Below are 12786 nucleotides of genomic sequence, written 5' to 3' on the forward strand. Positions count from 1 at the left end.
GTCCAGCTGCGGAACATTAGCAGCACTCTGTATAATATTATTATTATAATAAATGTACAATGTTTATATTTTGATTATTACTATTCAGGATTTATATTGTAATAAACTCATTCCAGATCTGCACAGGTGTCGCCCCGGGGTGTCCCTTTAACCACTCCCTGACCTGCAGTTGTTGTTCTTCGGGTTTTATTCCGGCCATTAGAATTACAGTTGAGTTGTCATCGGCCTCTTTATTGGCTGACTCATTTCCTGCAGTGCCAGTTGGCTGAATGGATCTCATGCATGGCAGGACACATGTGGAGCACAGGATGGTAAAGATTATTATTGATAATGATGTCATTGCCGGAGATTTATTTCACACATAAAACTAACACATGGACAAGTTATGGTCAGGCAATGGACAGGTTATGGTCAGGCAATGGACAGGTTATGGTCAGGCAATGGTCAGGCAATGGTCAGGCTATGGTCAGGCTATGGTCAAGCAATGGACAGGCTATGGTCAGGCAATGGTCAGGCTATGGTCAGGCAATGGACAGGTTATGGTCAGGCAATGGTCAGGCAATGGTCAGGCTATGGTCAGGCTATGGTCAAGCAATGGACAGGCTATGGACAGGCTATGGACAGGCTATAGTCAGGTTATGGACAGGCTTTGGGCAGCCTATGGACAGGCTATGGTCAAGATATGGTCAGGCTATGGACAGGCTATGGTCAAGATATGGTCAGGCTATGGAGCGACTATGGATAGGCTATGGTCAAGCTATGGTCAAGCTATGGTCAGGCTATGGTCAGGCTATGGACAGGCTATGGTCAAGCTATGGTCAGGCTATGGTCAGGCTATGGTCAGGCTATGGTCAGGCTATGGTCAGGCTATGGTCAGGCTATGGACAGGCTATGGTCAAGCTATGGTCAGGCTATGGACAGGCTATGGTCAGGCTATGGACAGGCTATGGTCAGGCTATGGTAAGGTTATGGTCAGGCTATGGTCAGGCTATGGTCAGGCTATGGACAGGCTATGGACAGGCTATGGACAGGCTATGGACAGGCTATGGACAGGCTATGGTCAGGCTATGATCAGGCTCTTGGAGGGCATGATGCACTGTTTGGCCTAAGGAGGCACCTAATCGGGGTGCCAAAACGTTTCCGTCACAATTAGGTATGATCTGATTATTATGTGATATGTATGATCCGATCCTCATGTGATATGTATGATCTGATCCTCATGTGATATGACCCCAACCCAATGACCCCAACCCAATGACCCCAACCCAATGACCGCAACCCAATGACCCCAACCCAATGACCCCAACCCAATGACCGCAACCCAATGACCGCAACCCAATGACCCCAACCCAATGACCCCAACCCAATGACCGCAACCCAATGACCGCAACCCAATGACCGCAACCCAATGACTCCAACCCAATGACCCCAACCCAATGACTGCAACTCACTGACCGCAACCCAATGACCGCAACCCAATGACCGCAACCCAATGACTCCAACCCAATGACTCCAACACAATGATCCTAACACTAAGGTGCAGCATACACAACCTAGAGAGATATCGGCTGGAGAACATCATCACGTATCTTATGGTAATGAACAGACAACATCTTCAGGTACGAGCCAACCACCCCTGGGCTGGCTGATGAGCAGAAACTCAAACAAAGATGTGGAATTTCTTTGTCTGAAGGTCCAAGTGCCTCTTCTTCCACCATTCGGGGGTTGAGCGATGGGGCAGATCTCCAGACCAGACCGAGAATTCAGGAACTGGAATAACAGGTGGAAGAATTTGGTCCTCACTTTCTTTCTGGATAGTGTAGAGTCTGCAACTCCAACAAAGTCCAACAAACGCCAACAAACGTTCGTGTTTTTCAAGCAGCAACTCGCCAATAATTAGACGGCGCGCTCCCACGTCTTCCTTCAACTCCCCTCGTTATTTGGAATTGATTCATGCTCAGGATTTCTGTTGCTCAAACCAGCATCGGCTCATCATGACATGAGATGACATGAGATGAGGTATATAATGGTATATAATAATATAATAATAATATAATGGTATATAATAATATAATAATAATATAATAATAATATAATGGCAGATCCAACTTCATAGACGATGATGAAAGCTTCTGCCAGAATAAAATACATTGAGGAATTACTTGGAGTTTTGGATAAACATACAATACCAAGTCTATGGAATCACATCTCCATCAATGTCACGTTTCTATACACACGTGTGACTTCCATAAAGTAATAAAACCAAAGAGGAATCTGTCACATGTTTATATACATGTCCGGTCATAAAAGCTTCATTCATAAACATGAAGTCCAATAAAAAGATTCCAGTGATGAGTGATGATGAGACGTCTTCTTCTGTCCTTATAGACGTCTGAAGGATCCTCTTATTGTATCATCGGTGTGGACATCCCACCCATCCATCTCATGGACCTCACCCAGTGGCGTAACTAGAACCTTCAGGGCCCCCGATGCAAGAAACCACGAAGGGCCCCCCTGAACCCCAACCAGGGCCCTTCCCTCCGAGTCCCGCAGTGGAACTCCAGGGCGTGGTCACAGGTATGACCTTTGTGAGCCCTGTAGTTCCACCACTGGTATTAGTAGTTTTTTTTTATTTTATTTTTTTATTTTTAGGTGCCCCATTGGGGGACTGTCTCCCCAGAAGAGATGAGGTCCTTTTCTCCAGGGCAGATGAAGTTACTGCCCCCAGGTGAGAAGGGTTCCCTGTCCCCAGGGGAGGTGGGGGTCCCTGTCCCCACGTGAGAAGGGGTTCCTGTCCCCAGGGGAGGTGGGGGTCCCTGTCCCCAAGTGAGAAGGGGTCCCTGTCCCCAGGGGAGGTGGGGGTCCCTGTCCCCACGTGAGAAGGGGTCCCTGTCCCCAGGGGGAGATGGAGGGGGTATGTAATGGTGTGTGGGGGATGGGGTCCTCTCACTCACCCATGCCTGGGCTCCATCCAGTGTGCTGGACGGGCGATCAGCATATCTCCCAGAAAGACCTTTCATCATCTGTGTATGACGGGGGAGGAGGGGGGCTGGCAGACAAGCCTGCAGTGTCCTCCGGGGGGCTCTCATAGGGCTGCACTGCATCTGTGTGCTTAAAGTTTGTTTACCCGGGAGAAGTATGCAGTGCAGTGTGGGCCGGACTTGGAGGGGGAGGGGGACTCTGGCTGGGGAGAACAGACATCGGACTGAGCGGCAATGCATGGAGCAGGAGAGGGGTACTCTGAGGAGTCGGCCGAGGACACAGGTCATGCGGGGAATGCACAACTAAAGAGCAGCCAGTGCGATAGTCGAGCATGGAGCTCTGCTAGTCACCCTCCACCTCCAGCCACCCGTGTGCATGGTGCACTGGTACCCCTAGCTGCCTATGCTGCTGACGGCCATATGTAGAGGGGGCTGCATGGGCCCCCTGCATCACAGGGCCTGGTTGCGGTCGCAACTGCTGCACCCCCTATAGTTACGCCCCTGACCTCACCTCTATCTCCACATACTACAGAGGAGACACATCCAGAGAACATTGCGTGATGACGAGACTTCTACTTCTGGCCTTATAGACGGCTGAAGGATCCTCATCATACCCCCTGTATGGACACCTCCCCCCATCCATGTATCACACCTCATCTTTGAGTCCACATACCCCAGAGGTAGAGGGGCGTAGGGTGGGTTGTCAGCGCCCGGGGCAGGGCAGGTAATTTGCTCCCCCTAACCCGTGTACTTACTTATTCTTATCTCGCTGCGGTCTGGTCTGGTCCCCTGTGTTTAATCAGCAATGGCTGCAGAGGAGAGATGATAATGGCCGGTAAAGCCTGGAGTGATGACATCACCATACTAATCCGATGTCACTTGTACCACTAATGCAACACAAAGGGGGGTAAATAACTGCCCCTTGTCACTAATGCATCAGTGGCAGAAAATTAACCTCTTCTTGCTGCACTAACAATAATAACCCCCTCCAGGAGAGAGAGAGAGGGGTGAGAGATAGAGGGGGTGATAAAGAGAGAGGGGGGTCTGACAGAGAGGGTGGATGAGAGAGAGAGAGAGAGAGAGAGAGAGAGAGAGAGAGAGAGAGAGAGAGAGTGAGAAAGAAGGGGGCTGAGAGAGGGGTCTGAGAAAGAGGGGCTGAGATGGAGGGGTGGTAAGAGAAAAGGTAAGTGAGAGAGGGGGGCTGAGAGAGAGAGGGCGTGAGAAAGAGGGTGGCTGAAGGGAGAGGGGCTGCCAGAGAAGGAGGCTGACAGGCAGGGAGGTTAGGGGGAGATGAGAGAGACTCCTAGCCCCTACAGATGAGGGGGCTGAGAGAAAGATGGGGGGCTGAGAGAGAGAGGGGTAAGAGAGAAAGGGGGGGGGGGTCTCTGACAGAGAGGATGGCTGGGAGAGAGGGGAGTGGGGGATGAGAGACAGGGCATAAGGGGGGAGATGAGACACTCCTAGCCCATAGAGAAAGAAAGAGAGGGCTGAGAGAGAGTGGGGGGCTTAGAGAGAAGGGGATGAAATAGAGAGCAAGAGAGATAGAGGGGCTGAGAGAGATGGGGGGAAAGAGAGGGAGGTTGAAAGAGAGAGAGAGATAGAGGGGCTGAGAGAGATGGGGGGGAAAGAGAGGGAGGTTGAAAGAGAGAGAGAGATAGAGGGGCTGAGAGAGAGGGAGTGTGTGAGAGAAAGAGGGGGGGCTAAAAGAGAGAGAAGTGAGAAAGAGAGAAGGGGCTGAGAGGGGAAGGGTGAGAGAGGGGGGCTGAGAGAGAGAGGGGGTGACTGAGGGGGGGGGGGCTGACAGAGAGGAGGTGAGAGAAAAGGGAGGTGAGATGTGGGGCTGAGAACGAGAGGTGTCAGAAGAGAGAGAGGGGGCTGAGAGAGAGAGAGGGGGGGTCTGACAGAGAGTGTGGCTGAGAGAGGGGCGAAAGAGATAGAAAGGAGGGTGAGAGACAGGGGGCTGAGAGAGAGGGGTCTGACAGAGAGGGTGGCTGAGAGACAGGGAATGAGGGGGGAGATGAGAGACTCATAGCACTTTGAGAGAGAGAGTTCAGGGGCGTTGAGAGAGAGGGGGTAAAAGAGAGAGAGGGGGGCTGAGAGAGAGAGGGGGAGCTGAGAGAGAAATGAGAGAGGGAGCGAGAGAGGGCGAGGGAGGCTGAGAGAAATAGGGGGGCTGAGAGAGAGGGGGTTGAGAAAGAGAGAAGGGGCTGAGAGGGGGACTGAGAGAGAAAGAGGGGGGAGCTGAGAGGGAGAGCGAGTGAGGCTGAGAGAAATAGGGGGCTGAGAGAGAGGGGTCTGACAGAGAGGGTAGCTGAGAGAGAGAAGGGGACTGAGAAGGCGGCGGTCAGCAAGAAGTGAGATGAGAGAGGGGAGCTGTAAGAGAGAGGGGGTACTGACAGAAAAGGTGGCTGAGAGAAAGAAGGGGCTCAAAGCGAGGGGGTAAGAGAGGGGGTGACAGAGAGGGTGGCTGAGAGAGGGGAGGGCTAATAGACAGGGGGTGAGTGGGGGAAGATGAGAGACATGAGTTATGGGGGAGATGAGAGAGACTACTAGCCCCAAGAGAGAGAAACATGGGGGCTGAGAGAGAAGGGTAAGAGAGAGAGAAAGGGGGGGGGGGGCTGACAGAGAGGCTGGCTGACAGACAGGGGGTGAGGGGGATGAGGGACATGGGTTATGGGGGAGATGAGAGAGACTCCTAGCCCCTAGAGAGAGAAAGCGAGGGGGATTGATAGGAAGATGGGAAGATGGGGGTCAGAGAGAAAGATGGAGGCTGAGAGAGAGAGGGGGTGAGAGAGAGCGAGGGGGGTTCTGACAGAAAAGGTGGCTGAGAGAGATAGAGTGAGAGAGAGAGGGAAGGGGGCTAAGAGGGATTGGTGAAAGAGAAGGGAGGCGAGAGAGGGGGGCTGAGAGAGAGAGGGGGCAGAAGAGAGAGAATGGGCTGAGAGAGGGGGTGAGAGACAGGGGGCTGAGAGAGAGGGAGTTCTGACAGAGAGGGTGGCTGAGAGAGAGAAGGGGGCTGAAAGGGAGGGAGCAGAGAGAGATAGGGGTGGTGAGAGAGAAGGTAAGTGAGAGAGGGGCTCCGAAGGTGAGGGGTTGACAGAGGGAAGGGCTGAGAGAGGGGGGCTGAAAGACGGGATTATGAGAGGTATGGGTTAAGGGGGAGATGAGAGAGACTTCTAGCCCGTAAAGAGAGAGAGAGAAAGACAGGGGGCTGAGTGGAAGATAGAAAGATGGGGTGCTGAGAGAGAGGGGTATGAGAGACAAGGGGGTGAGAGAGAGGGGGGCTAAGAGTAGGGGGGTGAGAGAGAAGAGGTGAGAGAGGGGGGCTGAGAGAGAGAAAGCGGAAGAGAGAGGGGGGGGCTGAGAGAGGGGGGCTTGACAGAGAGGGTGGCTGAGAGCGAGGGGGTGAGCGAGTTGAGAGAGCGGGGCTGTGAGAGAGAGAGGGGGTGAGAAACAGAGGGGGTGAGAGAGGGGTCTGACAGAGAGGGTGGCTGAGATCGAGGGGGTGAGAGAGAAAGAAGGGGGCTGAGAGGGAAGGGGGTGAGAAGAGGCTGAGAGAGAGAGGGTTAGAGAGAGGGGCTGAGAGAGAGAGCGAGGGGGTCTGACAGAAAGGGTGGCTGATAGAGAGATAGGGGTGAGAGGGAGTGGGAGGGAGAGAAGGGAGGTGAGAGAGGGGGCTGAGAGAGAGAGAAGGGGCGGAAGAGAGAGAGAGGGGGCGGAAGAGAGAGAGAGGGGGCGGAAGAGAGAGAGAGAGAAGGGGCGGAAGAGAGAGAGAGGAGGCGGAAGAGAGAGAGGTTGGCTGAGAGAGAGAGAAGGGGCGGAAGAAAGTGAGGGTGGCTGAGGGGGGGGGGGGGTGTGTGTGAGAGAGTGGGGCGGAAGAGAGCGAGGGTGGCTGAGAGAGGGGGGTGTGAGAGAGAGGCTGAGAGAACGAGTGAGTGGCTGCGAGAGAGATGGGAGGTGAGAGAGGGGGTGAGAAACAGGGGGATGAGAGAGAAAGGGGGGGTCTGACAAAAAAGTGTCTGAGAGAGATGAAGGTAAGAGGGAGGGGGGTGAGAGAGAGATGGGGTGGAGAGGGAGGGGGGTGAGAGAGAGATGGGGTGGAGAGGGAGGGGGTGAGAGAGAGATGGGGTGGAGAGGGAGAGGGTGAGAAAGAGAAAGGGGGTCTGATGGTTTGGGTGATCTTTGGAGACAAGATCGTGATGTAGCTCAGGGCAGAGCTGTGAATGGCTTTGTATGTTGTGGTTAGTATTTTGAATTTAATTCGCTGGGTAATTGGGAGCCAGTGTAGGGATTGGAGGAGAGGGTTGGTGGACACTGAATGGAGGTCAGTCTAGGGATTGGAGGAGAGGGTTGGAGGACACTGAATGGAGACCAGTGTAGAGATTGGAGGAGAGGGTTGGCAGACACTGAATGGAGGTCAGTGTAGGGATTGGAGGAGAGGGTTGGCAGACACTAAATGGAGACCAGTGTAGGGATTGGAGGAGAGGGTTGGTGGACACTGAATGGAAGCCAGCCTTTTCAGTTGGTAGACTCGGCCCCCTTCCGTGAGTTTGTACAATGTGTGGTTCCTCAGTGGCAGGTCCCCAAACCCCACTTTTTCTCACGGAAGGCGATTCCGGCTCTCTACCGGCATGTGGAAGGCAATGTCCTTGCCTCGCTGGACAGGGCGGTCAGCGGTAAGGTGCATATTACCGCTGACTCATGGTCCAGCAGACATGGACAGGGACGTTACCTGTCTTTCACGGCCCATTGGGTCACTCTTCTGGCTGCTGGGAAGGATGCAGGACAAGGTGCAGTAGTGTTGGAGGTTGTTCCGCCACCACGCCTCCAAAATGCTACTATTGGTTGTGACACACCTCTCTCCTCCACCCCCTCCTCTTCTTCTTCCTCCATGGCCTCTTCCAGTGCTCTGTCCTCAGAACCAGCGGTGCTCCGTAGGCGTTCCAGGGGCTACGCAAGTACGCAGGCAAAACGATGCCATGCCATGCTTGCGCTGGTTTGTTTGGGGGACAGGAGCCACACTGGGGCGGATGTTTTGTCAGCTCTGCAGGGGCAGGCCGAGAGGTGGTTGACGCCACGCCAGCTTAAGCCAGGAATGGTGGTTTGTGACAATGGCACCGACCTCCTCTCCGCCCTCCGACAGGGACAACTGACCCATGTGCCCTGTGTGGCTCACGTCCTTAACCTGGTGGTGCAGCGGTTCTTGGACAGGTACCCGGGCTTACAGGATGTCCTGAAGCAGGCCAGGAAAGTCTGTGTGCATTTCCGCCGATCATTTAATGCCTGTGCTCGGCTGGCTGAGCTCCAAAAGGAGTTGAACCTGCCCAAGAACCGCCTTATATGTGATATGCCCACCAGGTGGAACTCAACGTTGGCCATGCTGCAGCGGCTGCACACGCAGCAGAGGGCCATCAATGAGTACCTGTGCGACTATGGCACCAGGACAGGGTCAGGGGAGCTCGGTTTTTTCTCACCACGCCAGTGGGGCATGATCAGGGATGCATGCACTGTCCTGTCACCGTTTGAGGAGGCCACAAGGATGGTGAGCAGTGAATGTGCATGCATCAGTGACACTGTACCTCTTGTCCACCTCTTGGAGCATACGCTGCGTGGAATAATGGACAGGGCACTTGAGGCAGAACAGAGGCAGGAAGAGGAGGACTTCCTTGCCTCTCAAGGCCCCCTTTATCCAGACAGTGTTCCTGCTGTCCCACCAATCACACATGAAGAGGACAAGGAGGAGGAGGATGATCGTGTCAGCATGGAGGTGGAGCCTGGCACTCAGCATCAGCAGCAGTCTTGTAGGGATGATTTACAGTCCCAAGAAACCCGTGGACTTGTACGTGGCTGGGAGGAGGTGGCTGCGGATCATGTTGTCCTTAGTGACCCAGAGCACTCCGGACCGAATGCCTCAGCTAACCTACGCTGCATGGCCTCCCTGATCCTGCAAAGCCTGCGGAAGGATCCTTGTATTCTTCGGATCAAGGAGAGGGACCATTACTGGCTGGCCACTCTCCTTGGTACAAGGGTAAGGTTGCAGACCTTATCTTGCTATCGCAGAGGGAGCAGAGGATGAGACATCTCCGGGAGGCCTTGCAGAAAGGTCTGTGCAACGCGTTCCCAGAGACTGGGAGGTTACAAACTCCTGGTCCTGGACAACGTGTTGCTGAGGCATCGGTCAGAAGGAGCGGTGGAGAAGGTGGCCGTCTGACCGATGCTTTCAGACAATTTTTTAGTCCGCAGCCCCAAGGTATGATCGGTTCCAGCAACCATCGCCAGCGTCTGATTTACATGGTGCAGGAATACCTAGGGGCAAGGTCAGACTTGGACACCTTTCCCACCGAAAATCCTCTGGCTTACTGGGTCTTGAGGATGGATCACTGGCCAGAACTTGCACAGTATGCAATTGAGCTACTGGCCTGTCCTGCATCCAGCGTTCTTTCGGAGCGCACCTTCAGTGCTGCTGGTGGCTTTGTTACCGATCACAGGGTGTGCCTGTCCACCGAATCAGTTGATCGACTGACCTTCATCAAGATGAATCAGTCTTGGATCACCCACAGCTACCAAGCACCTGAAGCTGATGTAACCGAATAATTTTTTTGAAATATCACATCCCTTCAAGACTGCCTATGCTGATGCAGAGTGACTGTCCTGTTATGTTGATTGTCTATACTCTTCCTCCTCCGCTGATATGTTGGAAGAACATTTTTCGTTCTGGGTGATGCCACCAGCCCAATTTTTCAGCCCCTGTTTAACAGGGGCGTGTAATTACAATTTTTGATGCAATGCTTTGCAGCAGGGCTCATTCCTGCACTACAAATAAGAGTATATGGGAGAGGTTGCAGTGTATAGGCCCAATTTTTCAGCCCCTGTTTAAAAGGGGCATGTAATACAATTTTTGATGCAATGCTTTGCAGAAGGGCTCATTCATACACTCCAACTAGAGTATATGGGAGAGGTTGCAGTGTTGTGGCACCAGCAAGCTCCCTGCATGTTGGGCCTCTCTAAGTGGCCAGGCTGTGGAAAAGTCCCACACATGTGGTATTGTAATACTAAAGAGGAGTAGCAGAATTTATTTTGGGGTATTATTTGTGGTATACACATGCCATGTGAGAGAAATAACCTATTACAATGACAATTTTGTGGAAAAAAAATTAAATAAAATAAAAAATCTTAATTTTACAAAGAATTGTGGGAAAAAATGACAACATCAAAAACTACACCATTCCTCTTACTAAATACCTTGGAATGTCTACTTTCAAAAAAGGGGTCATTTGGGGGGTATTTGTACTTTCCTGGCTTGTTCGGGTCACAAGAAATGAGATCGGCCACCAGTACATCAGGTGAGATCAATTTTGTGTGATTCACATCACAACTTGTAGACTCTCTAACTTTCACAAAGACCAAAAAATATCCACTAATTTGGGCTATTTTTACCAAAGATATGTAGCAGTATAAATTGTGGCCAAAATTTATGAAGAAAAATTAATAATTTGCAAAATTTAATCACAGAAACAAAGAAAAATTCGTTTTTTTTTTCAAAATTTCCGTTATTTTTTCATTTTATAGCGCAAAAAATAAAAACCCCAGAGGTGATCAAATACCACCAAAAGAAAGCTCTATTTGTGGGAAAAAAAAGGACAAAAAATTAATTTGGGTACAGTGTTACATGACTGAGTAATTGTCATTCAAATTGTGAGAGCACCGAATGCTGAAAATTAGTCTGGGCAGGAGGGGTGTTTAAGTGCCCAGTAGGCAAGTGGTTAAAATCACTGCTCCCGAAAAAACTGCAGTTTTTAAAAACATTTTAGGCATTGACCCATGTCCCCTGGGGCAGGAGCCGGGTCCCCAAACCCTTTTTAGGACAATATCTTGCATATTAGCCATTAAAATTAGCACTTTTTATTTCGAACATTCGAGTCCCATAGACCTCCATGGGGTTCTAAAGGTCGCACGAAGTTTCGGTCTGTTCGAAAGTACTGGTGCGAACCGAACCGGGGGGTGTTCGGCTCATCCCTATTCCACAGCAAGTAAAACAAATCCCCAAAAATGCTTTTTATTATGTCCGTAGTAAAAAGGCATTTATAGAAGAGGTCCCATACGCAGCTGGTCACAGATGGCGGGTAAAAGCCTTTTATAGAAGAGATAGGTACTGTATGTGATGCCCATACGAAGCTGGTCACAGATGGCGGGTAAAGGGCTTTTATAGAAGAGATAGGTCCCGTACACGATGCCCATACGAAGCTGGTCACAGATGGTGGGTAAAGGGCTTTTATAGAAGAGATAGGTCCTGTACACGATGCCCATACGAAGCTGGTCACAGATGGTAGGTAAAGGGCTTTTATAGAAGAGATAGGTCCTGTACACGATGCCCATACGAAGCTGGTCACAGATGGTGGGTAAAGGGCTTTTATAGAAGAGATAGGTCCCGTACACGATGCCCATACGAAGCTGGTCACAGATGGTGGGTAAAGGGCTTTTATAGAAGAGATAGGTCCTGTACACGATGCCCATACGAAGCTGGTCACAGATGGTAGGTAAAGGGCTTTTATAGAAGAGATAGGTCCTGTACACGATGCCCATACGAAGCTGGTCACAGATGGTAGGTAAAGGGCTTTTATAGAAGAGATAGGTCCTGTACACGATGCCCATACGAAGCTGGTCACAGATGGTAGGTAAAGGGCTTTTATAGAAGAGATAGGTCCTGTACACGATGCCCATACGAAGCTGGTCACACATGGCAGGTAAAAGGCATTTCTGCGCTTCAGGTTTTAGAGATGAAAAAGGCGGTTTTTATAGTCTTAGCAGTATTATTAATGATGTTTCACCAAAGGTACCTATGTGACTGATTGAAAACTAGGTGCAAAAAAAAAGACTAGAGAAACGTAATATGAACATATCACCAGCTCCGGATGGCTTACACCAGGGGTGCTCAAACTTTTGAAGAGTGAGGACCACTTAAGTGACTTGGTAACCGGTCGCGGGCCACAATGAGTGGAGCAGAAAGATGACAGTTCCATGTCCACTATGCCTATGCAGAGCGGACGTGGATACAACCCACTCTACTCTATAGGCCCTTGGATCCCATCTGCCCAGATAGAAGGGGACAAATCGGATTGCAGGTAGCTGGGGCGTAAATGGCCAGAAGTAGGTTTACATCTGCGGCTCGATAGAGGTGAACGGAGGGTCAGACCGATGGTGTCAATGGGGCCTAAGGCTGTTTTCACAATGATACGCTGTGGTTTACCCACACAGAGGGTGCAGACAAGTGTACCTGTGGCTTTCCATGCAGGTTAGCTGTACTTTGCCATAGACTTCTATTATATCCTGGAGGTGTGATACACTTTCTGAAAGTGCACTAAACTTGCAGGTAATAACAGAAGTCTATGGCTCAGTGCAGGTAACCCACAGGACACTGCACCTGTGGATCAGTTTGAAGGCAGCCCAGTAACCACCGCAGAACAGATATGCCCATATATACACTGTGATTTAAGTAATAAACTTACCTTTAATAACAGTTTTCCATTCAGGTATCAGCGGCTGTTGTCCCAGGCAGATGGCATTTGGTATCACTCCACCTGTGATAGGAGTTGGCGCTGTACAGGAAGCATCGGCTTATGCGGCTCTGCAGCAATTTGCTTCCTCTACCAGTGGATTTATTCACAACACAACCCCACAATCTGGGCTTGCCAACTCGCCACCCCAGAGCAGGAGGTCGCGAGCCACATCGGAGGGCTCCGTGGGCCACTGGTTGGGCACCCCTGGCTTACACCCATGAGTCCCTAAGGAACTTAGCTCAGTTATA

The sequence above is a fragment of the Lithobates pipiens genome, unplaced genomic scaffold (genome assembly GCF_037356315.1).
Source record: "Lithobates pipiens isolate NorthernLeopardFrog02 unplaced genomic scaffold, aLitPip1_a1.2 Scaffold_13, whole genome shotgun sequence".
Lineage (NCBI taxonomy): Eukaryota > Metazoa > Chordata > Amphibia > Anura > Ranidae > Lithobates > Lithobates pipiens.